This window comes from Gavia stellata, chromosome 5, assembly GCF_030936135.1.
Source record: "Gavia stellata isolate bGavSte3 chromosome 5, bGavSte3.hap2, whole genome shotgun sequence".
In the NCBI taxonomy this organism is placed as follows: Eukaryota; Metazoa; Chordata; class Aves; order Gaviiformes; family Gaviidae; genus Gavia; species Gavia stellata.
Window position 1 is genome coordinate 21,029,457 of NC_082598.1, and position 14,421 is coordinate 21,043,877.

Below are 14,421 nucleotides of genomic sequence, written 5' to 3' on the forward strand. Positions count from 1 at the left end.
GAATCGTCCCCATTTCATAAAGGTGTATTTTTGAAGTATAAAAGTGTGGTAAAGACTTTTTAAAAATGGCTCTTGAAACTTTTGCTTTGGTGAGCTAAGCACTGTATATTCTACTGCTGTGTCAGAGCTTACAGTTCCTAAAACAAGATCAGTAAAGGGAATGTATTTTTTTGTTACATTAGACTCACTTAATTGTATTTTAAATAAACTGAAGCTATGGATGCACCAGATTTCTAATAGCGTGCTGCTACCAAAGCGGGAGGTCATACTCTCCTCTGAGTGTTCCTATTGATTGCATTGTGGTGGCACTGGTACTCACTGGGTTCGTGACTGAATCAATAAAATTCACTTTCCTTCCTTCCTTTCATACCCTTCCTCCCCCAAAATATACTTTTTGTTCTGGGTTACTGATTTGAATCAATCTGTGGAAAGGTCTGACAAGTAAGTGCTGGAGTTTGGTGTGTAAGGGTAGGTCCGTGTAGCTGGGGGAAGCTGGCAGGCAAGACCTGTGTTTGGTGGTGACAAATCAACTCAGCTGCCACAGTCCAACTGTGAACTGGAGTGGCTGGGACACAGACACATTTGCTTACCCTGACCTAGCAGAGAGGTGGGAGAGGCATTTGAGACAGTGGTGACTTAAACTGTCGCAGCAGGATTTGTCAGAGTTGGTCTGCTTAAACCTTAGAGATGTTAGTATACTTAGCTGTCATTTTTTATTAAGTTCTGACTGCATTTGTGGTGAGAGTCTTAGAACTATCCTAAGCTAAGCTTTGACTAAGGATGTTAGTCTGCTGGTAAGACCTCTTAATTATGCTTGAGACTTGTTTTTTGCAAAACATTTTCCTCAGAATTTTTCTGTGCTTTATTTTCTTACGTATAGTTCTTTCCTATGAGAGTTACAGGCTTGCTAGAATGCAAGAGAAAACGGGCTTAGCTGTTTCTTCTGTGTAATCTTTTTTGGCTTCTGTTAAAGTTGAATATGCTGAGGTGACCAAACATCTTTCTGTTTTCCCTCTGTCTCCTGCTTCCCAGTGTATTAGTGGTGTGACAGATTGATGGGCTGAGTTGGCTCCCTCTGAAGGTCTGAGCTCTGCAGGTGGTGCAGAGGAAGCTGGTTGAGGAGCTTGGAGCAGGACAGTAAGCCCCTTAGAGACAGATCAGTACGTTTTTCTTGTTTTTCTGCTGATAGGAAGCAGTCGCTGTAGTAACGAAGCTCCTTTGTTTATGTGGGTATAGAGTAAGGAAAAGCACATGGAAGAGTGATTAACTTATTACTTTAATAGAGCAGTGGTTAGAAATTTTGAGCGTACCAATGACTATCTCTGTCTAGAACCTGTTATCTCTTTAAGAGGTGTTCAAAAGAAATATGTATTTGCCTTTATGGTTAGTGAGGTTAGGCTGGCTTTTTGAGAATCTTCCTCCTTACAAGTTCAGTATGGTTCTTTACCACTTCCTTGCAAAATCATTCACGATTTCTGCTTCCATTATGTATTTTTGGCATTACAGTGAACAGTGGCAATTCAGAGAAAACCATGAACCTTAAGTTGTTGTGCTTTTTTTATTCACCTTTTTTTTTTAAGTTGCCTTCTGCACAGAAGATGAATGCTTATCTTCCAGTTAAGGATGGAAGGTGTATTTAAAGAGGGGAGACTGTTCTCTGAACACTGCAGACATTTAATCATTGAAAGCAAGGTTGAGCAAATCCTCAGGTGCTACAGTATAGTGGAGGGTTCCTATATTGGCAGGAAAGTGGTCTAAAAATTCTCATCTTGTGTCTAATTTGTGACTTCTGTCAAGTAATCAGGCAACAGAGGTAACAGTAGGTTTATTAAAGTTGATTCCTCATGTATCTAAAAAAATCCTTCAGTCTAAAACTTACTTGCCATTATGGGCACATGGTAACTGTAAAAAGCAGTGCTTTATTACTCAATAGCTTGTTCTTACCATATTTAGAAATTTAATTTCTTAAAAGGTAGCTGCTTGTTTTTTAAAAGCTCTCTGGTACTTAAATTATGGTTTAGTAGGGGACATAGAATCACTTTCTTTAGGAAATAAAAGTCAAGTTTGCTTACAAAATATCTATTCACAGGGGGAAATTTACTGTGCTAGATGGATGAGAAGAATCCTAAAAACGGTACACTAAATAAAGCAGTTGTCACTGAAAGCTGTGAATGTGGGACATGACATGTGGAAGCATGCTTCGGACTATTTTTTATGTATTAGCAGTTTACCGTTATTTTAGTAGCCAATTTTGTGAACTACGTGCAGTTGTTTTCCTTTTTCCTAACAGTCGTTCTTTTTTGGTTTGAGTGGATGAAGATAAAACCAATGAGCCTTATATTGCACATTCCCTATGCAGTTACAATAGCTGAGCCAAATTATATTGTGTTTTAGGGACTGAGATTCTGTTGGCATGCTGATTTTTCAAGCTGATAGCTCTTTCAGTTGCTAAGGTAAGTGTGTGCAAATCTGCAGTTTCCACTGAACATTTGAGCCAACGTTATTAGGGAGTCAATCAGAAAGAAATAATAGCATGTGAGTATAAATAATAATAATAATAAAAAAATCTTAATAAATGGAGTAATTTTTGATGATGTCTCTCACATTCTACACCATTCCAACATTTTAATGGCATCCTTTAAGTTGATAATAGCTAAGTTCTTTAGTATACTTGAGATCTTTGGGCTACTGTAGCTTCTTGCAGCAGGTACCTACAGCAAAAAGCAAAAGCAGGGAAAATACATCTCCAGATACATGTTTAGGCACTTTCTTTTTCTTAAATAAGCTGTCATTACTGACTTTCTTGCCTTACTTAGTGTGGCAGAGTTGTGTGAGTTCTGTCTGGATTAAAATTATGTCCATTTTGGACTAGACCTTTGATTTTTAAAATCATGTACAAGTATAGTGATTTATTGGATGAAGTTTTTTCCAAATGTAGGTAGGCTAGTACAAAGAAGTGAATGTTTACTTGTGTAAGTTGTTTAAAAGTGAGCCTATTTACTGATACGTGCAAGCTGTATTTAAATTGCAGTTGTGGTTCTGTGATTTTCTTTTTATGGGGATTGGAAAAGAGGGAGGACAATAATGAAAGCAATGTGGGAGGATGAAAGCGGGTCAGAAAAGGGAGAGGGAGTTTCTCATTGAACCAGAGACTTCCAGTGAGAGGGCGTGACTAAATGAAGCAGAGCTTTTTCTATTGTATTTATGTCAGTATTATTTGATATAGTGCCAAAAGTGTATCTAGTGCTGTATAGTAGAAGGCTTGTTTCAAACACATAACATGTTCCCCGTGCTGGAAGACTTAAATTCTTTAAGTATAGGCCGGAGCAGTACAGGATCATGCAGTATAAAGATGTGATAATGCATGGTTGGTGGCATTCACCCTGGAGCAGGTGGGTCTCTTTTTTTTTTTTTTTTTTTCCTCCTTGAAGGGAGGGAATGTTTTGTGTATTGATCAAAAACTTACGGGTTTTGTGATTTCAGGGACTGCTGTGCCCCCTACTTCCAAAGAGCCACAGTGCAGTTGGACCACCCATCAGTCGCTCTTTACATGGGAGAAAAGGACTTTAGGAGTAGGAGAAATGCTAGCATTGTTCATGTTCCTTAGACATTCCCAATTGGTGAGGTTCTAATTAATTTTATTTCCTTTTGTAGGATGAATAAGAAAGAAAGTACATTGGGTCAGTAGTATTTCAAAGCACATTGGCTGAGGTTGGCTCTTTGTACATACGTGTGGATATGAAAACTGTATTTATTTTTAAAAATGGGTTTGCTTTTAGTTCAACTCCTAATCTTCAGGACAAAGTCTTTATAGCAATATTTATTACAGTAGACACCTTAATGAGAATCAGGGACTAGGTGCCGCTGGCAGTTGAAAGTGAGAGTGAGTTGATGACTGCATGTGCCTCTGTTAGTGCATGTGTTCATCCTGAATGAGGAACTAGCCTGCAGCGTGATGGGTGATCTGGAAACTGTCATTTTGCTGACTTCATCAGCTCTAGAGGATTGTGCTTACGAACACAGTTGCACCTGGAGGGAGCAACAGGGGAGATATGTGTCATTTCTTCAGCAGCTTCCGTACCTCAGGTGTGTGATGTTACAGAAAGAATAAGAGCCTCTGAAACGCATCATTTATCTGTGTATTCAAGTACATATGTCATACTACATAAATCTTAAGTATGTTTATAGCAAAAAAAGAACATTCCTAAGATACATAAAGCACTGCAAAGTAATGGATCTGCATAATCTTCAGCGTCTTCTGCACCTTTCTTAGAACTGAGTAACGGCCACAGCAGTGTTTTTATTGACAAAGTAGCACAGCAACAACTTCTGTGGTTCTGCGAAGTGAAAGGAAATAGTAGAAGACCATAAAATGTTTAGGGTATGAGTAGTCTAAGGATTTAAAAACTCCCTTCTCTAAGATGCTACACAGATAAAGCCACAGTAGTTAGGGACACTTACAGTGTAGGTTGGGTCATATTAGGCTGTATGGCATTAAGTTACAACAAACTGTAAAGATCAGTGGAGAGCAAAGAAAAAAATACATGTGGGACATGGAGGTAGGTAGCCTGAGAAAAGTAAATCTGCTCAGAACTTTGTGAAGAATGAAGGTTGTGTGGAATCGTAGGCTGTGCAGTATAGAGTGGCTGAGAGAAGAATTACTTCATCGCCTGTCCTTTCTTTTGACAATATAAGCTCGTTTATTTTAGTTCTTTCCTTTTAGTTTGTGTTTCCAGTGTGGTGTTTGTTTAGCGCTGGATGTTACTGGTAGTACAACTGTCTCTGTTTCCCTTAATGATTAGACCTGTGGATATTAAACCCATTTTTGTCTTGGAGAAGATAAAATTTTCCTTCTGAAGGTCTTCTTTTTAGCCATTTGTATGGTTCATTTATTCAATATCCTCATCCATGGAAAAGATGAATGTGAAATGTTCTATTTGAGCGTAAGTAACATTAATTGCTTGTGTCTACTTCCCTCTTAACTGAATTCATATATCCAATTATGTGTCTTTTGCATTAATCTCTTAGAAATTGTGTTCTTTAGGTGTTTTGGTTTTTTAATCATGTGTTAAACCTGTAGAACATAACTTTTTTGAGCTGTGCATTTTTACCATTGACAAATAATAACAGTGCCCTGTTTTCCGCTTCATTTAAAAAATAAAGGATATCAGTGTGGAATAAAGTACACTTGCAGAAATCGAATGCATCGGTTAATCTCCAACAGCAAACAAATATTAAAAGTTATGTGACTCAACAGCTACATTTAATGTGTATTTCATAGACCAATCATAGCAGAAACCACTGTGTGAAATTTTGTGGTCTTTTTTATATGCCAGCTCATGTCGGATCATAAATGGCCATTTTTTTATACGTAGGAATTCTCTTTGTGTCTGTGAAACCACCAGATGGGATAATGTTTCCTAGTGATAGATGATCTTTTCCCTTGGGAGTTGTGTTCTAAAATGTTTGTAAGAGAATATGGTTGTGTAGGTGAATGCACAGAAATATTTTCAGTATTTGCATCTTGTCTTCACAGAAGTCTGTGCACAGGAAGATATACTTACATTAACAGAAAATTCCTGTGTTTTAAAATGTACATCTGCTGCTTTGCTTTTACCGTTGATGTAACATGTTATTCCAAATATAGAAATCTGCAAAAACAAAACAAGGCTGATGTGGAGTAGCTGAGTCTTACCATGTAGGTTGCAGTATAGTGCTTAACCTGTATGAAACATTTTTAACAAATGGAAAATTAAGGGATAGCTCCTGAGGACTATTTGGTATGTCCTGTACATGGGCACTGTTGTGTATATGTTGGCTTTGATAATTTTAAGCATGTCTAGAGTCCATGAGTATGAACTTTCCTCAGTGTTTCTTCAGTTCCTCACTAATTTGTCTGTGGTAAGCAAATTGAAGGTGGAAGTGGGCAGAGGATAGAGGATTAAAAGAAAGAGAGAAAATAGAGTGCCAGCATGCTACTTGAATCCATCTCTTTCAGCTTTTCTCAGATGATGTCTCTGTTAATGGCTGAAAAGGAATACTTTTATATTAATCCTCAAACCTTAAACGTAAAACCTAGTATTTCACTTTCCTAGATCTTAGATAACCTCAGTAGGCCAAGTAAACCCAGTGAGCTCACATACTGGTGAGCTTGTAGTACACCACGTTTAATAGGTTTGTGATAACATCACATAGCAACTTGAAATTAATTCTTTGAAAAGTATTTTTGTTTCTTACGGTAGAAGCAATAGACCCTGTTATGATGAGGGTTGTCTTGTGCTAAAGGCTGAACGTACATTTGAAAGACTTTCTAGCTTTCCAGATATGTAGCAGTTGTTTTAAAGTTGAGGGAGAAAGGTAAAAAATACCTGTAAATTACTTGTCTTATTTTAATTTCTTTCTTTAAAAGGCTTTTGTCTCACTGTCCAACCCCAAACTCTTCACATTCTTTCACAAGTTTCATGGCTATAAAAGAGCTCTAGGAAGAGGTTGCATCTGACAGTTGACTCTGTTTTTAGAATTGGGATTAAGCAAAGCACAGAGGTTTCTTTTGCTACACTCCTAACTACAGTATACCTATAGTAGTTGAAATGACAGTATTTCTTCCTCCCCAATTCTGTCACACTTAATGGCTTTTGGGATACCAGCTGTTTGGTAGGTATTAGAAATGTTGGAACTTACCTTCGACCTCTCACCAAACTTCATTGTCACTTTGTAATGTTGGAGAGCAGAGGCTGGATTTTCTTATGTTCTTTCTTTCCTAATAGCGTAGTGTATTCTGAAACTTCTCTAGAGATTATATAAAAATCTGAAATTCTTTTCATTAGATTCCTCCTGTTTCAAGCATTGTTTCCCTCAGACCTCCTCTGAGGAGTAAAAAGTTTCTTTAGTCACTCTATTCTGTATTAATATTATTAATCATCTCTATCCCCTAGTAAGCCTATGCAAAGCACACTGTATTTGTCTCAAAACCCATTTATTTGACAGCTTTGTTTAAGGCAAGTGGGACTTGCCACTCTGACAGTCTCTGGGTCTTATACTGGCCTGGATTAGTGATTGCCATATCTTATGTCTGACAATGTTGAGAGGTTTGTGCTTCAGAGAAGGAGCTGTAACAATTGCACTAAACAGTTACGGGATAACTTCCTTCCAGGGAAGCTTCCTTCTGAGCACTTGTCTGGGGATTGTTTCCAGAATCCATGCTGAGGTATTACAGCCATCTCTTGTAGCTTTTTAAAGAGATCCTCTAATGTGTTCTGCAGCAAGTATTGTGATATGTGCTGTCACGTAACTGGATTAATAAAGAATAGGTTTAGCTGTTCAGGAGAAGTGATAGGCCCTTGCTAGATCAGTAAAAAGCACCAACAAGTGTGTAGGTCCAGTTGGAAATTATTTGATAGTCGGACATTTGGGAGTGAAACTTCTCCAGTGAACAGGCACTCTGTGCCTTTTCAAAACACGGCACTTGTTTCCCATGTGGAAAGCATCCATTTTTCTTTAGTTTTCTCATTGTCTGGCTGGGATGGAGTTAATTTTCTTCATAGCAGCTGGTATGGTCTTGTGTTCTTTGTGACCAAAACAGTGTTGATAACACACTCATGTTTTAGCTCTTGCTGAACAGTGTTTTCCTAGTGTCAAGGCTTTTTCTGTTTCTCACTCTGTCCCACGTCCGTCCTTCCACAGTGTTTGGGGATGCATAAGATGTTGGGAGGGGACACAACCAGGCAAATGACCTGAACTAACCAAAGAGGTATTCCATGCCATATAATGTCATGCTCAGCAATAAAATGGAGAAGAGGGGGTTTAGAGAGGTTACCCAGCTTTTGCTTGGGAACTTCCTGGGCATTGGTCTATCCGTGGGAGGTGATGAGTGATTGGCTTATTTTGTTTTGTTTCTCTTTTCTTCCACTTCTCCTTTGTTTGTTAAACAATTTTTATCTTGACCTTCTTGCTTTTTACTCATGCTTTTCTCTTTACTTGTCCAATGGCGGAGGGGACTGAGCGGCTGTGTGGTGCTTAGCTGCCTACCAGGCTTAACCCTCAACACCGATGATGATCTCTTCATGCTTGTATAAGGCAAAAAGAAAATCAAGAGATCTCAACTCAGATCTCAACACATGGATATCTGCTATAATATGGTTTTGGATTCTTCAGCGTAAGACAAGTATTTTGCTTTTATTTTCAGTGTTGACATTTTTAAGACACCATGAAAACTGCTGTCACAAAAAAAAAAGTCAACAGAGAAAACAGTAACTGTAGTGTATTTTTACTAGTCTTTGTATATTCTGGAGTTAAATCTGAATGTTTTGCCTTGCCACAGGCTTTTCTGGTGGCCCATCTCCCATAGTGTTCTCAGGCCCATTCTTCTCACCCAGCAAGTCTTAGTTTGCCACTCATGTCTTCCCATTCTCACTCCTCACTCTTACTGCTATTCCCCCCCATGCTGGCCTCTACAACATGCTTGCTTTTCTGCTCAGCTGTTATTCCTACTGTATTCAAATTTGACAACTCCCTTTTGTGTTTTGCCTCTCTGGAGAGCATTATTTACAGAAAGATCCATGCTATTTCTACTAAATGCCAAAAATTGTGTCAGTCTGTAGGCCAAGTGAAGATAAAATTCTTAAGGCGAGTTGCTAAAGTTTGCCTCTATTTGAATGTTGTGGAAATATTTTTTAAGGCCTCTGTGCTCAGTAAATAAAGGTGAATGGACTTTCTCAGGGACTGTAAAAAGGATGTTCTTGGCTGAAGGCCAGTATCGGAAAAATTTGAAGTTCATATTCCAGGCAGAAGGATGCTAGAGCAGTTTAGTGACCACAGATTTTCAGAGTTGAGGACAGGACAGCATGTGATTCTTTTTTTTAATTTTTTTTTAATAATTTTGTTCTTGCAAATGGCAAAACTGTCTTGGTTAATTTTTATTTATTTTTCCTTCCAAAGTTAACTTGACACATAAAGTCATTGAAAAAAAAAATCAGCCAAAACAGTTAAGTTTATGTCTAGAAAGTAAGACTGTATAACAGAAAATAGTTTGGTACTTTTAGCAGAGGCATATAATAACTGATAGATTTTCTTTGTCTTTGTGCTCCTTTGTAGATGCTGGAAACAGTGGACATTCATACTCCTGCAGCCATAGAAAACTATAGTATAGTATGTATTGTATCTGAGCTAGGAATTCCAAATAGGACTTGGCATTCTGGTATTTTCTGAAAACATTTGAAACTTACCCTATATGTTGTGTTATGTTTTTACCTAACCTGAGAATATTAAAAGTTTGAGTGAAACTAGTTAGTGTACTTGTAAGATTAATGTTAGTGCACTTGTTCATTTCCATAGTTACTTGAGGGGCAGTAAAGAGGTAAAAAGAAAAACTTCACTTCCCATTCTGTGAATGGGGAAAAGAAGTTTGAATAAAAGATTGAATGGCAAACTGGGACTTGCTAAATGAAAAGGATGGACTTGAAAAGAAGAATGATTTGGGACATGATGTGGGAGAAAAGTTATTCCAACAGTGCAAAATGTGGAGTTGAAATTAATTTATGTAAAGCATCAGAAGACAAATAAAATACATGAAATAATAGAATAAAAACCAGTGGTTGGAGAAGATACAGGACTGGGAAAAGAACTATTAGAACAAATATAAGTTGTTGCATCAGCAAGTGATTATAATGTGCCTAATGCTCACACTAATGTTTGCAGTGCAGTGTGTTAGGGAAATACTAAATACAGTTTGCACTGAATTAATTTTGTGAATTGAAATGGCAACTTGATTGTATGTCCAGTATTCCAGTAGAGTAACCTGAAACAGTGCTTAGTCTTGGAGAGTAAAATAACAAAAATAGGAAAGGAAAGGAACTTGGTGAGCATTCAGATATAATGATATATAACTTATAATTAGGATTTCAAATTATATATATTTAGCTTGTTTAATAACCACTATAGGAATAGAATTATGATACATTTTTAGTTTCCTCTCCTGTATGTTTTTGTTATCCATCAATCTGCATATCTTCAAGATGTAAACAAAGAGGAGGAATAGAAATACTGAATACAAAAAGAAATTCTAAAACAGTGAAATCCAGGGAAAACCTGTGCAAGAAAAATGTTGCAGTCTCTGTCATCTCTTGACAGGTTACCTTGAAATGTCTGAACTGGCTCATTTTTCAACATGCCAGTCAAATACGAAAGTTTGATAACAGCAATCATAGCTTGTACAGTGTCTGTCATTTAGTACAAAACCATAGATAATGTGTTTCTTGGACTTTCAAATGGGTTGTCTTAATGTCAGAAAAATTAAAAAGCTTCTTAGTCTTTTCTTCTACATGGTAGTTACTGATAGTTTTTGTACTTCAGGTTGCGTTGTCAATACAGGTATCTACATTAAGTTGCAAACATATGGAAAGAGTAAACCAGTTGAATCATTAAATGAAACACATGTGATTTTATATATTTATTTAGTTTTCATGTGTTTGTATATCTTGAGTTTTGCAATGTGGCTGAAAATCTGGTATCGTGGATGTTATTGCTGCTGTGGAGTATATCAGGTTCATAGGAGTATACATACTGGACCATGCCTGCTAGTCATCAGTAATGGATGATTAAGGAAAGAGTATGAAAGACAGGGTACATGTAGACTGTTTTTTTTCCTCCTGATAACTTTTTTGCTACTGGCAGAGCATGGTTTACATTTTCCTGAGAACAAGGTTGTAAAAAATAGGTTGTTATGCTTAATAGAAGCTAATGGAGTTCTGTACCAGACTGTTGTTTAATCTTTTGAGTCCATTAGGCTGCCCAGGGAAGTGGTGGAGTCACCCTCACTGGAGGTGTTCAAGGAATGTGTGGACGTGGCATTGCAGGACATGGTTTAGTGGGCATGGTGGTGTTGGGTCGATGGTTGGATGTGATGATCTTACAGGTCTTTTCCAACCTTAATGATTCTGTGCTTCTGTGATTTGTACTTTCAACCTCCGCAATATCCTCTAGCAATATGTTTCACATCTTAGTTGTAACAATATTTGTAGAGCAAGGAAAAAATTTTTTATTCTAAAATGAAATTTTCAGATATTAGATATATTTCTTAATTCCTGTGTCTGTGAGAGAGAGAATAACCATCTCCTTTTCACATTTTGCATATTAGTCTCTTAGGTCTTTCTTTGCCTTCGTTCATCAGTTTTCACTCATGCTCTTGCTCTCATTAAAGGCTAAAGAGTTTTAGCATATGAAAACTATTGATCATCCATATTGACTTTTGTGATATCTTTTATTAATCTGAGATAACCTTTTTCCACTACGTTTTCAGTGAACTTCAGGCAGTTTTCAGAATTGTGGGTGTGTGACAGAACAATGCTATGACATGGTAATGTTTCTGTTTCCTATTCCATTCTTGAACTCCAACTTCTTTGACTGTCACTATTGAGCTAGGGAGGTTTTTTACTGGATATGTAAGAATGCAACGTCAATCAACCTTATTAATGTACACATTGGTCGCTTATTTAAATAATTTTATTTATGGCATTCCTGTACAAGTCACATTAATTTTTCCTAAAATATAGTTATCCCTGTGAAAATGTCTACTAATCGAAGTGGTTTGTAGGTCAAGTCTTAAGAGTTCTTAGTTCTGAAGAACATTTATTGGATCTTTGAAATGATTTTGAGGTGGTATAGGAAAGTGCTGTTCATTGACACCAAGGCTAGGGTACATAACCGTCAGTCATCTGTCAAGATGACATTACTGAGGAAAAAGTAGCTGAATTTAATTTACAGACAGTAAAAAATCAGTCTTTAACTAAATATGAATATGTAATTTCTTCCTATTCTACCTCTCCCTCTAAGGTATATTGAAAGAATAATAAAAGATCTAGCAAACTGAGTTTGCATCATCTCTTTGGAAGGTTCATGTTGCTAAGGGTAGCATTATATGTGTTCACAAGTTTATTACAGTGACATAATTAACTTTATTTTGGATGGAGGAGGCTAGGGAAAGCTGGCATGTGATTTATAAAGGTACAGCACTGAGCATCAGAAGATCAGAGTTTACGCTGTGCACCTACAGAATGACTCCGTGCTTTAGCCCTGCCTCAGAAGAATGGGGATTTTGGTCCTTTTTCTTGTGCTGTATATTCAGGTTTTGACTAAAGAAAAAGGTGGGATTTATTTCTTTAAGTAACTGCAACTGTTTTGTGTAGATGCCTTGTTAATAAAGCTCTTTATAGGCAGCAATAAGCATATGTGCAAGGGGAATGTATCTGCTGTGTTCAAGAGTTCTGCATGAATAGATGTTGCCTTAGGGGGGTGTAAGATTTTGTCTGATAGTTTTTTTGTGTTAATGCAGTTTCTGATGTACTAATGTCCTCATCTTGGATTAGATCTGTTGGCCACAGTACAAGCAAGCGTGGTGTGCGTAATGCCTCCTTTGCTCCAGAATAGGCACCTCTTAATTCTTTTCATGGTGAATTAAAATGTGCAGAGGGATTGAAACAAAGACTGTAGTTCTACTCAAAATCAGGGACCTAATCTACAGGGATGTTGTTTGTGTGTAGAGTATTCCTTAAAGGTAATCTGTTTTCTAGTCAGTGAGTCACAGACAGGTGAATCCTCTGCCAAATATAATAATCCTAGGTCTTCAGGGGAGAAGAGTAGCTACATAGATAGTTCCGGGGGGCGGAAGGGGATACGCACACCTACTTACCTTGTTATCCAGAGAGAATCAGAGGCACGGGACATGCTTGGGAGATGAAGCTAGGCAGATCCTGAAAGGGTAAGCGGTAGAAACAGAAAGGCTTTGAGATACAACTTTGCTGCTGCCAAACTGCAAAGCTGTTCAGGTTTTCTAGTTTCCTTTCTGCATTACAAATGTGACAATGCAGTGATGCATACCACAATGAAACATATAAATTAATTACATGTCCAATAGATCTCAAAATTTAAAATATATAAAACCAAATCTTGCAGCAAGAGTTTTAGTTCCGTTGTTTCATTTAAAGTTAAAATAAAGCCAAACAAGTGAACAGTATACCGACAAAAACAAAGTAAAATGTGAAAGCAACTTATGTCTGGTCGGAAAAAATAAGTTAATTTCATTGTTCAAACTGAAAAAAAAATTTGGCTTCATCTTGTTTATTCAATTCCTCTACATAGGGTGGGCTACTAGTACTTTAGAAGTCTAACTTCTCAAGCCTTGCAAAATAACTTCAAAATTTGCTGAATGTTCTTTTCACTTACTTTTCAGGACAGTGCTATTCTGCTTGACTATATAAATGGCAATAGCTATGTATTTTTACTTGTGTATTTCTATAATTACTCAAATGAAATTGGAATGTATCAAATCATTCCACCACCAGTTGCTGTAGAGTTCAGGGCAGATTCGTTGCAGGAACAGGGGAATTTGTTGTCACACCATTTAATGATCAAGTTCTTGGAGGCTCCCTAGGACAATGCTGTTGTAGGGCAATATTAGAGGAGGGTTTTTTTCAATATCCAGGAAGCATATAGAGAAAGATATGCTACTTATCAAAGAGTTTGGCAAGTCATAGAGATATTTATAAACACTGGCAGCAGAAGCACAGTCTCTTCTGCCTCAGTTTATTTTTAGATAGAAAGGTGTTAAGCTAAGCCTGCCTTTTTTTTTTTTTTTTTCCCCTCTTCCCTCTTTGTCCTCGTTTTAGCTTGTGGTTATACTTCCTTGCCAGGTTGAGCAGATGTACATTGCTGGGTATAGTCTTCCTTTTTTCAGGTCTTCTACCTGACCGTTTTCATTTAATCTGAGGATGTTTTTGTTAATGAAAATGTTTCTGTCCTGTGTAAATTCAGTGTCTTATGTAAATAAAGACTTTTGTGGAAAGTCTTAACCTAGTGTAAAGAGCGTACTCTCTCTCAGGAACAGTGTTAAAGCACTGAAAGAAACACAGCTGTCTCAAAACACTTTATGGCTAAAAAACGTTAAGTGTATAGCAGGATATTTCCGGATCATGCTTGGCTGGATTTCCAAGGGAGAGATTTTTCTTACAATTCTGTACGGGCACCTATGAAATACGTTGTCAACCTTTTTGTAAGAAGTCATCAAGGAAAAACAGATTTCTGAGAAACTGTCTTGATGGGAAGCACTCACTGTGGTTTGTCATCTCAGAGATAAGTCTGTTAATTTCTGTATGTTAATAATAACTGATTTTTGTTGGCACTTCTGGTCAATGCTATGGCAAAGATCTCCTGGTTATTTACATACTTGTGATATCTGAACTTTTTCAAAAGCGATTCAGAGAGAAAGTAAATGTGACTTTAGCAAAGAAAGTTATCTAGTGTTCCAAATAAAAAAAGCCTCTGCTATTGTGGGAAAAGCTGTTACAAGGAGGTGGTTGGTATTTCAGTAGTAATCTATCTAGGAAATTACAAAGAAAAGACACCAAATTCCAATACATTTTCAAAAAT